We start from the raw sequence: 18,640 nt of genomic DNA on the forward strand, positions 1-18,640 counted from the left end.
GGAGGGCAGCAGTGACAAAGGACCTTGTTAGAGGAAAATCAGCATAAGCCTTCTCCACACAGCATTTTAGCAAGTTATCAGTGGCATACTAATCAATAAGCTCCCTGAACTTGGTTAGAGTCATTATTTTTATTGACATGTTATTTTCCCTCATTCTTTTTTGGATGGGTATCTCCATTAGGTGGAGAGAAGAGCTAAAGGGTAGAGAAGAAGCATCGTATAGAAATCACAGTTCTGATGATATGCTTTTTCTACCTAAGAAATCTAGTAGTTGCTGAGGATTACTGGGACAGAGTTGGAAGGACTGGAAGAGAACTGGGAGTGTGCTGAAATATGACTGATAAGCACTTTAAAATTTTGTGGGTCTGCATTATTTTAACAGAAATGGTCCCTGTAATGAAAGATTAAAAAGCTAAGTGATCGTAATTACCCTGATTGACCTTAGGCTGGAAGAATCTTCCTAAATCTGATTCTTGTTCATTAATACTGAGTCACCAAGCAGCACAAATATGATCTGGATCAAGTGTCAAATTAAGCAGAACACACAATGTGGAATTTATGCTGGATTTGTGCCAGCTATGGGAGGACACTCAATACTTAATCCAGCATAATATACACTAGAAATGAGATACCCCTTTATTTTTTTTTTCTTTCTGAACGTGTTTGTTCAGACAAACTGAGTTTGCAACAGCTCAGCACTTTCCTGATGGGTTTGATCCAGCACAGGTGGCCTTGAAACTGAATTTTCTGTTTTACAGCAGAATGGCCTGACCAAGTCTTGTGGAATTGAATCTTGAAGAAATTGAAGTTGATTGGAAGAGCTGCACTCCCTTCACTTTCCAGAGGGCTTTTCTACTTCCTTTGCCAGTGTGGAAGTGTAGACAGTCAGAAGTTTTGCAAGTAAAGTCGTACTACAGGTTGTCTTTAAAATGAATTTCTTGCACTTAGTTCTGGCTGGTTCCATTCTCTGCATGAAGGTGTTGGGAAGGCATTGCTGATGGATTATTTTGTGTACAGTATTGATGCAATCCACTGGTCCTGCCAGCACAGCTAAGTTGCAGAAGCTGTGCATACGGTTCATTTGTGCCTTCCTCAAACATGTTTTTTACAGTGAGAGTATGTGGCTACATTTAATGAAAGAAATTAAATGTCAGCCTTGCAAACTTGAAATTGGAGACTGGGGAGTGTTGGAAAAGAGCTGAATGATTTTACAAGTACCTGACATCGTCATGCACTCCCTGGCTTCTTCGTGAACATAAAGCTGAAAGCCATTGCTCTATGCTGCTGGCCTTGTCCTCACAAGCTGTAACCTTGAGGCAGATCCTAGGTTTACTGTGGCTGCTTAAACAGAAAACACAGAACTATGCTGGTAGGCCTGCCTCTTGCTTTGCAATTGCAAACTTACAGCTTAGCTTACGGACAAAAGTTCTCTCAAATCAACAAACTCTTGAAACTTTGAATTGTGCACCTCACGAATCTGTGCTGTACTTGTCAAGCTCTGATTTCTGAAGCCTTGAATGCTGTTACAGAAAAACGTATTGTTTTTGGGGTGGCAAAGGCATGGATCAACTTTTTTTCACTCTGAAAACAAGCTGCTCTCATTTTACAGCGAGATAAATTTACAAACAACAGTTTCAGACAGGCATGAAATGCTGAATTAGCTTTGTGTTAGGGTTGCTGAGGGATAGCTTCTGCATCCTAGTTTCTACAAGGTTAAAATTGCTCCTGTTCTTAGCGATGAAGGCAAACTCTAAATAATGATAGAAGGATATTTTATATTGCTTTTGTTTCTCGTAAGCTTGTCCTTTTCCAAACTGCTGGAATACACCCATTGCTGAAGTTGAGTTTCCAAAATAGGCTCTTGTCTTACATTTGGAGAGATGAAGTTTGGCTGGGAGCAAGGAAAGGAGAACTATATGCTGTTTCTATGGGAAGTATTTATAGCTGTTTATGAATGCAACTGCATTCCAATCGTTATAAAAAAGGCATGCTGAACAGGATATACAATGTATCTCCTTATTTGAACTAGCTTTGAAAAAAACACCACCATTTTCCTTTTTTTAGCCTGTTTTCCTGAGGAAACTTGGCTTGAAAGATCATGTTCTCTGTGTACTCCATACTTCTCTTTTGCTCCTAACTTCTCAGTGGTTGAGGAGTTTTAACCAAATTTGACAGAAGTTTTATGGATGGATAATTCCTATACAGCTTACAAAACGGCATGGCACATGAAAGTAACGAGAGATACATTGTTGATGCCCATGTTGACAAAAAGGCAACAACATAAACGCATTACTGGACAGTGGAGAATCAACAGAGAAGAATGCTGATATGAATGTCCCAAATGTGAATGAACAACTGACTGGAGCATGAATGTCATTAGACGTAGAGAGTTCACTTGTGTTATCCTGACTGATAGGAAACCAACCAGTTTTCATTAGTTCTGCTTCTCACTGAACTTTTGTACCGAGAGTTAGTAACAGAAATATGTCAACAGATCCCACAGCCACCTAATCAGCAAATTAACGTTCTTGTGTCTACATAGCTCTGGAAAAACTATCATTGTATTTTAAAACATTTTTAATTTTAGTCCATGTTTTCTGAAGAAATCCTTTATATTTGTCTTCAGAAAAGAGCTATATAGCTCCCTAAATGAAAATACAACATATATGACTTTCCAGAATAATCACACATTAGAAGAAGTCAATTTATCTGAAAAAAAGGCAGAAAGCTTTTATAAAAGTACTAATCATTCAAAAGTCTCATTGTTTCCCTCTGGAAAAAGCAGTATAACAGGGAAAAAATAATCCGAGCTGGCTTATTTTGCTCAGTACAATTCCATATTGAACAGGGAGATATGTCCAGACTATGGTGGTAAGTTTCAGTGACTCAATGTGTTTCAGCTGAGTTGATTCTTTCCTTCCAAGGGAAGTCATCTACAACATTTCAATTGAAACTGAATGTCACATCTAACCAGTAGATCCAAAGAGCTAGGCTTTTACAGGAGCATCATATACTGTAAGACCAAGGATGAGACTGTGAGAACTGAAAAGTCTGTATGACAGACAACCCAGTTTCTTCTTTCCTCCTGTGATTTGGCATAGCCAACATAGAGGCGTAAGAAGAAGCATTCTGTTCTATCGGTGCTGTAAGTGAAATAATAGAGAATTACTGTACTGCTCATTTAGGCAGAATGGACTTTAACCACTTCTCACTGCCTGACTAAAAATACTGGAAATGTTTACTATGTTTTAAGACTTACTAGAACATCAGTGATGTTCTATCACAGCTTTTCCATTTAAAACTAAAAAGATAAAGACTTGGTACTGAAATATGAATCTGACAGTGTGCAAATCTGCCTCCAGCTGAACCATTTCCATTTCCTTAGATTCCTTTAACATGAAAGTCTTTCCTTCTCTCCACTCACAATGGCATCCAATTTTCATCTCACTGGGTGCTGACACTGCATTCCTGTCTGTCTACTGAGTTATTGTCTGGATTAATGTTCATTAATTATGTTGGTTCAGTGAGGCTGTGCTTGGTAAACAGCTTCTCGAGGACATTAACCATTTTCCTGTGAGTGGTGTTTAGCGTCCAGAACATCGAAGCGTAAGATGATGAGTATAATCCTAATCCAGCAAATGCTGTTCTTTCACAGGGTATTTTAGGGCAGAGGGGACAGATAAGGAGAAGTAGAGAAAGAGAGGAAGAAACTGTGGAATTGACTTTATGTCAGTAGCAGGGGCTGCCCTGTTGTGCTGTATGACCAGTGCTGGCAAGCCCACAGTATCTGGTATTGCTCATCTGCTGATAAAGGCAAGTGCACCACACCAACCTTTTCCTACTGCAATTCAGAACTCTAAGATATGTTTCTTAATGTTATTCATCTTAATTTGCATAATCAGTTTTTCTGAAAATGATTCAGACATTAAGATGCATCTGAACAGGCCTCTTTCCTGCCTGCAAAGGTAAATCCCTCTGGTGAGCTGAGCATTATAAATTTAAATCCAGGATGTGGGCTTGGTTGACGTACTGTACTTAGCAAGACAGGTACAAATGATTAGGAAGAAAAACTTGCTCTAAATCGCTCTGTGCTCCTATACCCAAAGGATTTTGCTTTAAAGAAGATTACTAATGTTTTAAGACTATCTTAAGGTAATATGTAAGTAATTAAGGAACCAAGAGCAGAGGAAAGTTTTTGAGCGCAAACATTGCTCAACAGTAATCTTTTTAAAGAATAAATGGTCATGAGGATGACGAAAGTTCACGCAAACTGAATTAATTCCTTCTCAAACAGAAGATAATGCTGCAGCCAGCACTTGTCGGTATAAGTATGACATAAAAGTCAACATGACAGTAGAAGTTAACTTAGTGGCAGCTGAAATCCGTAGATTTATATGTCTGCAGATAGTTTTAAGGCTGTTAGGGGCATGTTACCTATGCTGTTAATGGAGAAGAACTCGTGCCTAGATCTGGCCTGGTTAAATTGTCAGTGTCCACTCAACTAGCAGGGCTTTATTAGCATATAATGGTAATTCTTTCCCTTTTCTCCCTCTCTCTCTTTAAAAAAACAAACAAACAAAAACTAAACAAAGAAACACAAACAACTCCATTCTGTGTGCTTCACTTTTAATTTTTTTTCCAAAATATGTCTCTTTTTAAAGGCAGTCACTGCTCAGAAACTGCAGCTCATGCTCTTTTATGACAATTAGTACTTCAGTCTGAAAAAGTTGATTTATTCATTGATCCCGTGCCACCTTCCATGTACTAAGTGTCATAACTGTAAGGTTTACCAGATAGTAAGCCAGAGCTTTGAGTTGCGTTCAAGGATTCCATATTGTACTTACTTACATTTGACTCTGCAACTGCACTAAAATCCCTTTGTCAATAGGTAGCCTATGGAAACATTTTTATCATACTGAGAAAGGCTTTATGAACAGGGCACCTCACCATTCATTCATTCATACACAAGCTCTGAGTAAGAAGTTTAGATAGCAAAAAAGCACTCAGCTTCCTCTGAAGAAGAAAGGACTACTTCAACTGGCAATCTCCACTTACTTACAGTATTGTTAATATACAGTATGTATAGCAAGCAACACTGTATTTGAGCTTTGTCCTTTGGAATGTTGCATATTGTACTGTGTAATCTTTATTTGTTTTAGGAAAAAATACTAATCTTTTTCACCTCAACTGTAAAAGAGGTGCTCAGCAGAATGCAAGCTAGCCTGACTTAACTTGCAGATTCATGTTAAGTAGGCTTTAAGGAAACAAGACAAGTAGGGGCTTGATCTTAGGTAATGCTTCTGAGGTCTGTAGGCCTTTGGGTAGAGAGGCAGCTTCTGGAGAATGGAAGTCTTCCTACCAAAGCGTTGGCACTGGGGAAAGCCCGTCCTTGGTGAATTAGCCTGGATATGTAAGAGAATTTTTTTTTTTAATGGACATATTTTTGCTGTACGTTTTTCCCTAGGTGCTAAAAAAAGCCTCGCCAGTTTCTTATCACTGGGGTTTTGAAAAGGAAGTGCTCTTGTTCCATAACCTTACACATCCATCATGCTTCCTAACTGAGAGAGTGGGATCTTACATGTTGTTGTATATTTTCTTAGTTTTCAGAAAATATTTTTGTTTACTTCAGCTCAAAATACCTTCCTTCCATGCTCCTGCATCTCTTGGGAACTTGGTGAATGGAGTATGTGGAAAAATAACATGAAAGTTACACAGATTTCTTTGTTTAAACCTGGAAGTAATGCTTCAGGTGGAAGTTTTAAGTCCCTCTTCAGCAACTTTCCTTTGTAATGTGCCCCCTTAACAGACTGAAGGCTTTTGCTTGTGGATCCCCGCCATATTATTTTTGCTGACTGTGCTGTGTCATAGCATTAAATGACATATGGCCTGTGTAAGTTTTCATTAAAGACAAAGTGTGTATATTGTTCTTTTTATGTTAACAGTTAAAACTCTCAAGGAGCTGTGAGCTCAGTTACTGGGGTTTTTTTTGTTTGTTTGTTTTATTAGTAACAAAAGATTTAACTTTTTCTTAAAGATATCATTCTTTCTTTTAGGTTGTTTCTTAATATATTTCTATTTATTTTGATTTGATCAACAAAGTCAAAACATGCATCAAAAGAGTTGTGATGGGTTACTATCCTTATAAGCTCAGTGGCAGAAGGAGCCGAAGCTGCAATTATTTTGCTGCAGCTAATGTTGTCAGTTGTTGTTGTCTTTTTTTTTTTTTTTTTAAAATTCAATTTATGAGCTCATCGTGGCAGGAACTTATTATCCATGTGTTAATCTTCCAAAGAAATAATGTTTACATAGCTAGGATGTTTCATGGTTTAGACAAATGATGCTAAGGATCTTTTTGCAGCTACAATTTGATATATGACAAGTCTTCATAGTTTTTGTTTGAAGTGGCGAAAGCTATTTTGCTTTTGTGGGCAGGTCCCTTAACCCACACACAGTTCTGCCCAAGTAGCAACTTCAGTAACTAAAAGTTTCCTTTGACATTAACATTCTTTTGTCCAATGTGTGCAAAACAAACCCATTTATAAACTGAATGTAACCAAACAAAAAATTAATGAACACCAGTTGCTAATGATGCTGTTGCGTAGTTGCAAATTATTCTGCTTATAACCCATTCCATTGATGTTCTGTAAGGCAGATCCCATTCAGTCAGAGTATCAGGATAAGAGTCTATCTGGATGATCTTATCTCCTCAAAACACTGTGGAGGAAAGGCTTAAGCAATGGTGAGGCTGGAGGCGTGCTTACATAGGGATTCTTTTGAGAATGAAACATTCATTACTTTTTGCCTTTGAATAGAACTTCAGTAATGAACACTTATCTTCAATAGCTGCGTGAGTGCCTGCACAGAGCAAGCACTGGAAGATAACTGCATCCATGGCTGAAGCAGATGGAACCTTTTACGACATCAACTAAGGCAATGTGGGAGCTGGGGGTAGTGCGGCTTTCTCAAGCCCTGAACAAAGAAAAGCACTCTCTCCCTTTGCTTCTGTGGAAGAGGGAGCATTGTGCTCCCTCTCTGTCTCCACTCCAACCAGCAAAGGGCTGCTTGGCAGTGCAGAAGCTTTGGTTTATTTAACACAGAAGAAGCTTTCTTTCTCTTCATCAATAATGTTTTGATTTTAGCTGGGAATGAGAAGTGCTTCACTTATTAAGACTGTTTGGCAGTAACATAAAGGCATCCAGTGTTTAGCAGGTCCTCTGAATGTACATTGCTTGGAAAGAAAATTGAGCTTCTTCATGTGTAAACATCTGGCTTAGTCCTGTAATGTGTAGATAGCTGCAAAAGATGCACTGCACTGTGAGCTGCTCAAAACTTAATTCCCTGATCTATCTCCTTGCAAAACTCAAATCATTCCAGTTCTTGGGAATGGAATTGCTTTTCTTTAGCCATGATACTCAGAGAGCTCCATTGTGCATGTTCCTCAAGTTGGGCCTGTACTAAGTTTTGTTCTATTGTTTCTAGTTAGGATAGTGTCAGATATTGCTAATGACACTGGGAATGGTGAGTAACATCTCTTTTGCTTCCCAGCTCTAGTCCCAAGGTCAGTGGAGAATACTTTTTGGCAAGGTCCAAAAAGCACTTAGTCTACTGAGGCCAAGATCTAAAAAAGCTCAGCTTATAGTCTGAGCAGAAAAACAGAAATCATGATGGGATGTGTGTACGTGTGTATTTTGTTTGCACATGTAGAAGACAAATCCATATAGTGGTACTGTTTATTTTTGTCAGTCCAGGTAACAGTGTGTTTGTGCATCTGCTACTCTGTACATTCAAGGCCTTTGACATTGTCCCACACCACATCCTTATTTCTAAATTGGAGAGAGATGGAGCTAAGGTGTGGATTATTTTTTGAATAAAGCATTGGTTGGATGGTCACAGCCAGAGGGTTGTGGTCAGCGGTCTATGTCCAGGTGGAGGCCGGTGATGAGTGGTGTCCCACAGGAGCCCATTACTGGACTGGTGCTCCTCAACATCTTTATCAATAACACGAACAGTAAGATCAAGTGCACCCTCAGCACATTTGTGGATAACACCAAGCTGAGTAGGCCAGTTGATACAGCAGAAGGAAGGAATGTCATCCAGAGGGATATGGACAGGCTTGAAAAGAGGGCTCACGTGAAGCTAATGAGGTTCAGCTGCCAAGTGTAATGTGTTTCACTCGGGTCAGAGCAATCCCAGGTATGTGCATGAACTGGTAGAATAACTCATTGAGAGCAGCCTTACAGAGAAAGGCTTGAGAATTCTGATGGATATAAAGTTCGATGCAAGCCAGCAGAATGTGCTTACAGCCCAGAAGACCAACAGTATCCTGGGCTGCATCATAAGAGGGGTGGCCATCAGGGTGAGGGAGGTGACTGTCCCTCTCTACTCTGTCCCTGTAAGGCTCCATTTGGAGTATTGCATCCAGGCATGGGGTCCCCAACACAAGAAAGACATGGAACTGTTGGAGTGGGTCTAGAGGAGGTCTGGCACACCTTTCCTACGAAGGTAGGCTGAGGCAGCTGGGCTTGTTCAGCATGGAGAAGAGAGGGCTCCAGGGAGACCTCACTGTGGCCTTCCAGTACTTAAGAAGATCTTATAAACAGGTGGGAGACCAGTTTTACATTATCAAGACAAGGTTGGATGGAGCCCTGAGTAGCCTGATCTAGTGGGTGTCAACCTTGCTGATGGCAGGAGGGGGTTGGAGCTCAATGATCTTTGAGGTTCCATTCAACTAAAGCCATTCTATGATACTGTGTTGTGTGTACTTTGCAGAAGTGCAGAAGCAGGTATCAAAAAGCCTCAGTAATACACATAGGACTGAATTTCTGGAGACCTTTGTTCGTGGAGGTTAAAAGATGACATTCATTTAGGCATGTCAAGGGAAGGAAAAGTTTAAGGGGTGCTGCAGTTATTTGTTGGTGCTGAGGGGTGCATTTCATCAACATGCATTGCCCCTCAATTCTTTTTATACAGATACAAGCAGCACTCATTGTCCCAAATATCAAGGACTTTTTTGAGCCAAGTCTCTTAATGGGATTACAAAAGAAGACAGTGCAAATGTCTTCTCTGCATTTACAGGCATGTATGTATAGGGCTGACCGTTTGTGATTTATAAATGAATGAAAATACTTTGTCATATTTCTTTCAAGGCTATGTTTAATGTGAATGGAATTGCAGGTCTAACCTGTGAGTAAGTATGATACATTATCTTTTCAAAGAGAATTATATGGAATTGCATGTAGATTGCTTTTACAAGTAACTGCATGAAGCAATGCTATCTGCTTCCTGTCGAGGGCATTCACTTTTGAGGTGTGGTTCTCCACCCTGCAAGGTACCTGATCCTGCGGGTACACAGGTGTATTTTCAGTACACCTGCTGGATTGGACCTCTCAAAAGGTTTGGGTGTCCTTGTATTTAACTTCTAGAGCATACCAGGCAGTTTGGGTATGTGAGATGGAGGATACTGGTAGCCTAGGTAACTTTTGACAGTGTGGTCCTTCAACAGTTTAGGCAGCAGCAGAGCAGTGGTTCTTGGAGCATAGCTTGATGGTGGGTACCTAAAAAAGGATGTGAGCATCCCAAGTGCCTGAAGTCTGCTGCCCTTGTTTGGGTTTCCAGCTAAAACTTGCCTGCTATTTTCCAGCTTCTTAAGCCACAGTTAAAAATACTCCAAGGTTTTTCTCTTCCTCCTTAGCATCAGTGGTATGACATTTTATTTTGGAAAAACTAGGGATTAAGTGGCATTTCCTTGAATTTGCTAGTTGTAAAATAATAGATATTTTCTTGGAAGGAATGCTGGGATGTTTGACAGAAATTGGTAAATCTAGTGACCTTTGATTAAAGCTCACAGCTGTGCGATAATATAGACAAAGACAACTTTGAAGACAGATTCAGAAGCCAGGAATTTAGAAACCATTTTCAACATTTCAGCCTACACAGATTACTAAATAAAGGATTTCAACAAGTGAGGCAATGTTTTTGTTTGTAAAAGTGGGCGCTTAGTACAGTCAAATGATGAATTAAGGACAGCCGGAATATATCAGAATATACTTTCCCACACAGCCAGTACGACTGAGCATTAATACGTTTTCATCCCTTTGTAATTATTTTCTCTTTGCAGCTATTTCCAGATTGTTACCATCTGTAATTGTGACACTTTTACAAGAAAATTGATTTAGTCAATTCAGCTTTTGTGATTTTTATTATTGTTGTCATTGTTTCAAATCCAGAACCTTCTAGCTTGGCTTGATTCTGCAGACCTCTTTTATATTGTGCAACCAATAACCAGCTTTTTTTTTTTTTTTTTGTCAGAAACCTGGCCTTTTTTTAAATTTATTTGCTCTTATAACTTTTGATAGAGACTCCCTGACAGACAATGGTCAAGTGCTCTGTTGACATTTCAGTAAAAAGATGAGCAGTTTTGCAAATTAAAGTGATTGTGGACTATGGAGGCAGCCCTTTAATAGCTGTTTCTGAAAGTTGTGCACTGGACAATGGGAGAAATAGCTTTATTGTAAACATGTATTGTATGAATGAGACAGGCTTCAGGCTGACTAAATTGAATTCTTTCAGGACAAAGGTAGTTTGAGAAACTGTGTCCTTTGAAAATCCAATCATGTGGTGCCTGTTTCCTCCTGTGAGATGCTGAAGTGTGTTGCTCCCATTGAAGTCAAGGGAATCGAAGTCCATTAGAACTTTCAGTAGATCTTGATAGAAATTACCATTGGTTTAATGAGACAAAAGTATGCAAAATATTTTTTGTTTTAAACAACTCAAACCACATCATTCGTAATGGACCTGTCTTCAACTAACTTTTCTATGCTGTGTTTCACTGAAAGCTAGTTTAGAAACAATTTTTTTGAATAATTTTCAAAATAACTTGAAAATTCTAATTCACAGTAAACAGCAGGGGTTGCATTCTTGTTTAGTAAAGGCTAAGAAAAGACTGCTTTTGATGAAATAAAAATGTCAGTGATTTTGAAAATTGCTTCAAAGTACTGCGCACATTTTAGATAAAATGATGGGGAAGGGTTTTCTGAAAGATGATGAAAGAATTAGTGACAATTCTCCAGTGATGCTGGTTCAGTGACAAAAATGTTGTGGGGACTATTTTAATGGTAAATGTTCTGCATGTGTGGGGAGAGAAAAACAACTTTGTGACACAGAGTAGAATTGTGTGATTCCTTTGCTTGCTGATGCATGGTGCATCACACCTTTAAATAAATATGCTTATGTATCTGAATAATAGAATCATAGAATGGCTTGGGTTGGAAGGTGCCTTAAAGATCATCCAGTTCTACTTGCCTGCTGTTACCACCCAGCAGATCAGGCTGCCAGGGCCCCATCCAACCTGGCCTTGAGCTCCTCCAGAGATGGGGCATCCACAGCTTCTCTGGACATCCTGTTTCAGTGCATGAGTTGCATGGATTTAGCTGCTGATTGTCCAGTTGTTTTCCAAGTCTGTCTAAGCCACTGTCCCAGAGAATTAGCTCATGTACAAGCTCTGGATTGCAACAAACCCCAGACTGTTGTGAACTTCTAGATTTCCCCTAGATTTCTCTGTCCCGCTTTAGGACACCTAGCATAGGATTTTCAATGCATAGGAATGTAGATCTGCAGTGTGGCGAACAGCTTGCTCTGTTCTGCCTCATGGCTAAGACTGATCCCTCTGCTCTCTGCTGTACCTTGGGTTTCTGCACTGTGTTTCTAGCTGTAATAGCCAACAGTTCCTACTCCTGTCCATCACCACAGTTCGACCCTTGCAGGCCAGATCTTGTTGTGCATTCCATCACTGTACACTCTGCATGGATAAACAAGCCTGTTAAGATGCTTGTGGATTTGCAATTTCCCTTCAGAGCTTTCCTGTACAAGCTGGTGTCTGTTGGTGGAGGTAATGGTTGATTGACCCTTATTCCAGCAGCAAGGTATGAACACCAGAAGATTTTCAGCCTCTGAAAACAGCAATCTGACAGCTAAAGCAATACAAGATGTTCTCTTACATAAAGTTATGACATAGCAGATGTCATCTGCTATGATGACAGATAGGTGATGCATTTTATGTATTGCCTATTATGTGTTATCCTTCTGCTAAGTAGGCTTCCTGGTGAAAGAGTGTGTTATTTTTATTCTGTTGCACTATCCAAAGTAGTGATTTTACTGGCAGATGAACAGAAAATGCATATGTTTAAATCAGACCTTAGGTTTATAGTGGCTGCACATGTGAAATTCAAGTGTAAAAGCAAATGGTGAAGTGATTTATGCAGAAAAATGTCCTCAGTAGTTTCAGTGATGAAACAATGGCTGTGTGCTAAAACTCACAAAAAATGAGGAGCATACACGTTAGGATGAAAAAACAAATAGGAAAAGAAGTGGACTAGCAAGTAATTTGTTCAGAAACAAATGGAAGACAAAGAGGTAGTTTCTTCAGCTACCATAAAGGGGCAGGTATCTGGCAAAAAGAGTGGGATTTATGTGAAGTTAGTGGAAGTTGCTGTCTTGTTGACTTCAGAGGGAAGGAAGATCAGCTTCAAGATCAGGCAATTAATGTTGGCACCAAAAATGGTTTGAATGATGAGTCTTCCTGTAAGTGATGAATGTAAAATGGCTTGCTAATGATTAATGCATATATCATATTAATAAATCATATTAATTGTTCTCTTCCTCTCCCCCTTGCATTCTGTTTCTCCCTCTGCATAAAAAGGGTCAGAAAACAGAAAGATGTCTAAGAAGAGATTATTATTTTTGGGTCTAGGCAATATTTAAGGGGATTTAAACCCAAATCTTACATTCCTTGTAAAACTATCAATCTGAGTTAGATGGATGTTTGAGAATATTGTTGTTTTTATATCTTCCGTTTGTTATGTGACATCGCGTTATTTAGAGTCGTTAATTGCTATGGCTATGATTCATGTATTTTGAGGGAATATGGCATGAGGGTAAGTACAAAAAACTGAACTTTAAAGAATTTTAAATGTGTAGAACACAAGCACGTTTTCCAGATTTTTTTCTGAAACTGGAAAAGGATATAGGCTCACAGAAGAAGCTAGGTAAAAAGTAAAAAAGGTACTTATGAGGAGGTAATATAAAACATAATGTACATGACACGGTTTAGGGCATTGAGTATTTGGAGTCATAGCGGAGTGATGAGATTTGAAAGAAGTCTGAAGGTTTGTCATTTCTACCCTTGAAAATGATTCTCGTTTATTAATTGTAATCAAAAAGCCCCAAAGACAAGCTGTTGATTCCTTTTCCCTAAATTTTCAGAATCTTTGCTATTTAAAAGTGAGGAATGTTGCTGATTTTCATCAGGAAACATTCCAGAGTATTGCAAAATATGAACCCAGTCTTGCAAGCTGTTCCTCGTGAAATTTCACGTGAAGTTAAGAGAATCACAATATTAAGAACTGCTAATCTGAGCAGGATGTCACAAGATTAAGTTAATCAGTCCACCTGTAACATTCACCTGCTTGTTTTTCGTTTAGTATGTCTCTTCAGTGGCCATCTCCTAACTGCCCCTGAATCGAAGATGTAAAATTTGTTAAATTTTGTATTGAAATTGTGTTGAAATGGAATTTGCAATTGAGATTTAAAAAAAAAGAAAAAAAAGAGGGAAGCAGATTAAAAAGTTTTGGTTTGAAACATATTTCTACTATGTTTTTTGACTCCTTTTATAGAGAAAAATGCTTTAGTGCAACCTGAAGTCCAGGCCACGTAGTAGATTTTGTCATCTCCTTCTTGGAATCTCCAACTACTGTTAATTACATCTGTAAAAAGTTAAGAAAGCATTTTAAGGATGTACTTAATGGTAAAGCAGACAAAGGTAAGCAAACTTCTAGGCCACATTGAGGGGGTCAGTAAGAGGAGACCTAGATTTGGAACTTAAAATGGAAAAATTTCAAAGGCTGCTCAGAATTTAGTGGAGAAACAATGTCTGAACTGTCTGCCCTGTGTCCTTCAAGCTCTTATCTCTCAGTAGGAGTCTCCCGTTCAAGGACCAATGACGCCTAATTCTGATTAATCTTTGGCATTTGAGGAAATAGCAACTGAAGGTGACACAAATACATCCTTACTAGAGTAAGTCCTATTTTGGTCACTGTAATGAGGCATTATTGGATTTTTTTATTACACTGTTTTCCGCAGTGCCATCTCCATATAACATGTTAACTACTGAAATGCTTGCCTAATGTAGTACTCAAGACAGGCATGTCCGTGTAGTCAAGTTTCTGATGATGTCTTCAGGCTAATGGAGGGGTTTTTTTTTGGTCAGCCATGATAATCATGTCCTCAGCAAACAGATGAGTTTATTGATACTGTGATGAAAATGACTTCTCTGTAATCCAGAAGGAGGAATATCGAATTTATGAGAAAAGTTTTTAACCATCCTTTCTTTTCTGTGTTAACTTGAAGTTAACCTTCAAGTTCACCTTAACTTGAAGTTAGCCTTCAAGTTCTCTGAGTTGTTTTAAAATATATCTAATGTGTTAATATCTAATTAATTTGTATTTCATTTTTTTATATTCTTGTTATTATCATTAATAAACATTATTTTAAGTGTGTTCTAGGAAAGAGCTGAGCACCCTGAATTATTTGTTGCATATAAATTATACAGTAAAGAACCTACTGTTAACTGTTTGCAGATCAAACATGTTTTCTGTGACTATTACTGTTGGTTTTAAACATTAGGTGCAGTTATTTTAGACTATGGATTATTCATGACAAGTTCATTTCAGCTAGGCAATGTTTATGATATACAATGGATTTTCTAGTTCACACATGAAGGTTTTTTTCTGTTTTTTTTATTGTTGTTTTGTTTTCTTTTTTTTTTTTTTTTAGAAGAGAAAGGAAGGTTTTTTTCTGTTAAAATTTGTGAAATCATTGGGAGCTAAAAGTGTTTTGCAAATGACCTGACAATCGTCTGCATATAATGAATAATGCAACTCGGTGAATAATAGTGGAGCTAACTCATTAGATGACTTAATTCTGAATTGCTTAGTTCACTGTTTGGCCAGCTCTACTTAATTTATCCAAGTAGTACAGGATGCAGGCTGGTTCTCTTCTTCCTCTCTTTGGCTGTATGTTGATCTGACTCCACCGGTTCTCATTGCCATGAAGAGATGTAAATGATGAGAGTTGTGCGCTCTACATGCAATTGTGAAACAAATATGGACAGCCTCCATACTGGGTAGTGTGTTTATGCTACTCTAGAGTAGTAATGGCAGTTGAGATTGGCTCAGATCTTGTCCTAATTTCACAACAATATCCCAGAGCTCATTTAAGTAGAATGATTTATGTGCAATGTTAATGTAAAAGAATATAAATGAATATTCCAAGTGGTATTGGTCTATTAGGTACTACTTTGTACTGCCTAAGGTGGTGATGTGGCAAAAGGATGACCCATTAGATTCTATGTGACCCACTAATTAACGCTTGAGATCTGGAAGAATGTGAAGACTTCTACTTGGCAATTACCTACAAGACTGAGATTTGAGAAAGCTTCTTGACAAGAAAAATGTAAGCAGTGGTTATATGAGAAGTGCCTGTCACGAAAATCTTTGAGATTTTGGCTTGGTGGTCAGAAAAGAAACCCGTTTCCTGTGAGTTTAGCAGCTCTGTCATGAATTATCTCAGTTTGTTTAACACAGTTTTCAAAGGTGTGTTTTTTGTTAAGACTGCGTATGTAAGTGCTACAATTTTCGTGACAGCTTGGATAACAAGTGATGAACACAGTGAATAAACTGCACCAAGTAGGGCCAGGAATTATCTGTTCTAGTAATGTCATTTCATTTTCATACTGCGTTACTTGGCACTACAACTTTGTAACATTTTATAGCTTTTTTTTTTTCTCTCCACCTTCCCTCTCCAAACCCCACCCACTCCCACCCTCCAAAAAAAGAAAAAGGGTCATGTTGTCTTCTGATGCTTGCACTTCTGTTACATTTCTGTATTCCTTCCGGTACAGACCAAAGGAATAAGAGGGCTCAGGTTTGGGATTTATGATCAAGTTACAAGGTTTCTCAAGTTTGCTTCTTGACAAAGCATCATCTTTTGGCTATTTGCAATAGGTCTGCCTTTTTTAAGAAGAAGAAAAAAAGAAATTGTCGTTTCTTGGCAAGTTATTTGTTTTCCAGTGAAAGCTGTTGCTTTTACTGTAAATGACCATTCAGAACTTTGAGCACAGCAAGAATAATGTGTCTATTTGGCTAGAAGACGTGAGCTTAGGGATTATCTACCTCTTCTTGTACAAAGAGATCTGTTAACAAGCCAGCACATTACTCAGATGCTGGCAGCAGATAAACTGCATTTTAGAATGAGGTCTAACTTATCAAACTGATGGAAATTTTTTAATATACTAGGTAACCACACCTTATTGTAAATAAAAGTCCACTTTACTAGGTTCTGAAGACTTAGTTCTTTAAACACAGATTATTCTGAAATTATGACAACCATGTTTTCCTCAGACACAAATTAAAATCTCTTGCAGGTTCCCTGTGTTACAGGTAAAAATGCTATTCGTAGAAAGGAAAAACTCTGTTTTGTTCTAATCTTAGAGAACTAAAATATAATTGTTTTTTCTTGCAAATGGATGAAGTCTGGAGGTCTGGATTTTAACAGAATGAAGTATGGTCTTAGCCTAATTTCACTACTTATTTTATTGTATGTGTGTTGGGGGCAGGAATGTGTCAGAAATCTGAAGAAACATTCCATAGTTCATGTGACTTTTCTCCTCTCTTTATTTGTTTGTTTGTTTGTGTGAATGGTGAAACTTCACTGGAAATTTACACTTTTACATTGTAGTTCTCATATGTTCATTCTGAGCTGTTCTGAGGCCTCTGTAAGTGTAGTGAGCACTAGTAGCTTGTACAGCTTGGTATAAATTTCAGAAGTAGGCTCTTCGCTTGATTCATATCCACAGTTGCACACGAACATAACTCTTCTGTGTGACTGGCCCTGGTGATTGGGAGAATGATGGAAGAGAAGTCTGCAGGAATTATAGCGGTTGTCTTTTGGAATTTGGGGAAAAATTGTGCTAATTTGAATGAGCCATCCTCATTTTTGCTGTTTTTAATAATGAATATCATATTGCACATACACTGCCTAGCTCAGCTGGAGGTGCATGCCTGCATCTAGAATGCAGGATATGAGAAGATTTTCCTTTTGTTGGGAATCATGTTAGGGGCAGAAGGGTCTTGGAAGGTCCTCACAAAAGCTAATGGTCTTTAACCGTAATTCTTCTGCTCCAGTTCTGAATATGGCCGTATGTAGAGATTTATCTGAATATGTTTATCAATTACATCTTTATCAATAAAATAGACAGTGGGATCAAGTGCACCTTTGGCAAGTTTGCTGATAACACCAAGCAGAGTGTTGTAATTGATACAGCAGAAGGGATGCCATCCAAACGGACTTGAACAGGCTTGAAAAGTGGGTCCAAGAGAACTTAATGAAGTTTAACAAGGCCATTTGTAAGAAGTTGCACTTGGATCAAGGCAATCCCAGATGTGTACAGACTAGGAGAACTCACTGAGAACAGGCCTGTGGAGAAGGACTTGGTGATTCTGGTTAATGAAAACCTTGATGTGAGTCAGCAGTGTGTGCTTACAGCCCAGAAGGCCAACAGTATCTTGGGCTGCATTCAAAAGAGGGGTGGCCAGCAGGGCGAGGGAGGTGATTGTCCCTTTCTACTCTGCCCTTGTGAGGCCCCCATGCCTGGAGCCCCCGGCATAAGAAAGATGTAGAGCAGTTGGAGCAGGTCCAGAGGAGGGCCACAAAGATTATCAAAGGGCTGGAGCACCTCTCCTATGAAGAAAAGTTGAGGCAGCTGGGATTGTTCAACGTGGAGAAAGCTTCAGGGAGACCTCACTGTGGCCTTCCAGTACGTAAAAGGATCTTACAAACAGATGGGAGGCCAATGTTTTACATTACCTGATAGTGAAAGGGCAAGGGGGGATGGCTTCAAACCAAGAGAGGAGATTTAGATTAAATATTAGGGGGACATTTTTCAGTCAGAGAGTGGTGAAGCACTGGAGCAGATGCCCAGAGAGACTGTGAATGCTCCATCCCTGAAGGTGTTCAAGGCCAGGCTGGATGGAGCCCTGAGCAGCCTCATCTAGTGGGTGGCTACCCTGCCCACAACAAGGAGTTTGGAACTAGATGGTCTTTAAGGTCCAATCCAACCCAAGCTGTTATATGACTCTGTGTGATACACAAATGAAAATGACTAAGGTAAATGTTCATTTTTAGGTAAGATACTCACTGAGATTGTGGTCCAGACAAGGTGAAGAGAAGTGGTCCCAGAAATCACTAAGTCACTTTACTGTTACTGAAAGCGTGTTGTGCAGCTTTTCCTTCACAATTTCATTCTCAGGAAGATAAAGACAGCAAATGTTTCCTTAACCGATAACAAAAGTTCCTATTCTTCTACTTCTGCACCGTAGGTACCATGACAACACAACAGAGATCCTGTCGCCCCAGAAAGTGATTTAACATTTGTGACAGCTGCCAGAGAGAGTCCAGACTTCCTCTGGTTGTTCAAATGGCTCTTCTGGTTGGAGAACCTCCACACACAGCCAAAACAGTCATCTTTTATCTGAGCTGAAGTTCTAGTCTCTTTGAATAAGACTGTTCTCTGACTGCTACATGGTCA

At 39.0% G+C, this 18,640-nt stretch overlaps 1 long non-coding RNA gene across 33 annotated transcripts in view; it reads left to right on the forward strand.

The window, feature by feature from the left end:
* The window catches only part of LOC110393160, a 267,894-nt gene that overhangs the window by 129,048 nt on the left and 120,206 nt on the right, over window positions 1–18,640 (forward strand). For 2 of the 33 annotated variants that reach the window (XR_002434849.1, XR_002434835.1), the window contains exon 3: window positions 759–917. The exons of the other annotated variants lie outside the window; for them this stretch is intronic. This is a non-coding gene — a long non-coding RNA (uncharacterized LOC110393160). The remainder of the gene's footprint in view (window positions 1–758; window positions 918–18,640) is intronic. 33 annotated transcript variants of the gene reach the window in all.

The sequence above is a fragment of the Numida meleagris genome, chromosome 2, assembly GCF_002078875.1.
Source record: "Numida meleagris isolate 19003 breed g44 Domestic line chromosome 2, NumMel1.0, whole genome shotgun sequence".
NCBI lineage: Eukaryota > Metazoa > Chordata > Aves > Galliformes > Numididae > Numida > Numida meleagris.